We start from the raw sequence: 1,121 nt of genomic DNA on the forward strand, positions 1-1,121 counted from the left end.
TGCTATGATGCTTGAATATATAGAAACACACAAGTGTCTTTTTCTCACTTTTCTCAAAACAAAAGCGATCAAACATTTTTTACACAATACTTGGCCTTGACGACCAACAACACGTTCGGGCAATACGTCTGTCTCAGTGTTGTAATCATATCAGTGTTATAAAAAATTACAATTTTCGATGTTTCATTTATATAAATAAGCTACGTGTAAAAAAGATAAATTATTTAATAATTATTACTTTTCTTTGGGAAATTTTTAATCGTCGCCGATTTCCTTTTTCTTATTTGGTTATCTAAAGTCTAAGATTATTTGGTTTTCGTAACAACTTTTATATCGTCTCGTAATATTCCCGCTTTCTTCTACACGAAGCCAAGTGGTGGGTCAATTTGAACCTGTGCGTGAACTTTTTCCCGCAAATTGGGCAGCTCTGCCTCGGCTCGACCCCGCACTCGAGCCTTTGATGCCTTCGAAGCGAGGTCTCCAATTGATAACCCTTCCCGCATCTTGTGCACTTGTGAATCACCGGCCGCCTCTTGTACCGAAGATTTTCGATGTTCTTCACGGTCAGTCTTGGCGCTGAAAAATAGAGAAAAGACGAAACACCAGTCAGTATGCGGGATACGCGATGCGATTCGATAATTTATTAACGGGGGGGGAGAGAGGCGGAGACGAGAGAGGAAAAAAAAAAAAAAAAGAAAAGGATCGTTAGACGACCTACGAAATGTGAGACATTAATGTACGTACGTATTATATTACATCACATTTACCGTGTGGAATACAATAGAAAACAGGTGGTGGGGGAAGAGGCGAGGTCGAGAGAACGACGGCAATAGCGAGAAAAGACACAGCACAGAAGAAGTAGAGGAAAAGTAATCGTGTGAATCGCTGTTAAAAAAAAATGTTACCTACGAGAAACTGTCTCTCTCTTTCTCTTTCTTTCTCTGTCTCTGTAAATACAGGGTGGACCACGTGGTATGATCGGAAAAAATTTGTAATTGTAAAACGGAAGAAAAATTCCCGGATTCAATGGAAAAATTTTTAAAAACGCAGCCTGTGTTATACACACAAATACTCGTGAATACTTCTTTTTTTTTTTTTTTTTGAATAACGTTTATTATTCT

General features: G+C 38.4%; 1 protein-coding gene and 1 long non-coding RNA gene across 2 annotated transcripts in view; one reads left to right on the forward strand and one right to left on the reverse strand.

Moving 5' to 3' along the window:
- LOC102679742 (myoneurin-like) overlaps positions 1–322 on the reverse strand; it is a 1,363-nt gene extending 1,041 nt beyond the window's left edge. Inside the window, exon 1 of the mRNA XM_031511521.1 lies at positions 239–322. The gene's annotated coding sequence lies outside the window, so the exon portion shown is untranslated. The remainder of the gene's footprint in view (positions 1–238) is intronic.
- The window catches only part of LOC116185912, a 16,593-nt gene that overhangs the window by 3,115 nt on the left and 12,357 nt on the right, over positions 1–1,121 (forward strand). The window lies entirely within an intron of this gene.

Source organism: Apis dorsata, unplaced genomic scaffold (genome assembly GCF_000469605.1).
Source record: "Apis dorsata unplaced genomic scaffold, Apis dorsata 1.3 scaffold_326, whole genome shotgun sequence".
Taxonomy (NCBI): Eukaryota; Metazoa; Arthropoda; class Insecta; order Hymenoptera; family Apidae; genus Apis; species Apis dorsata.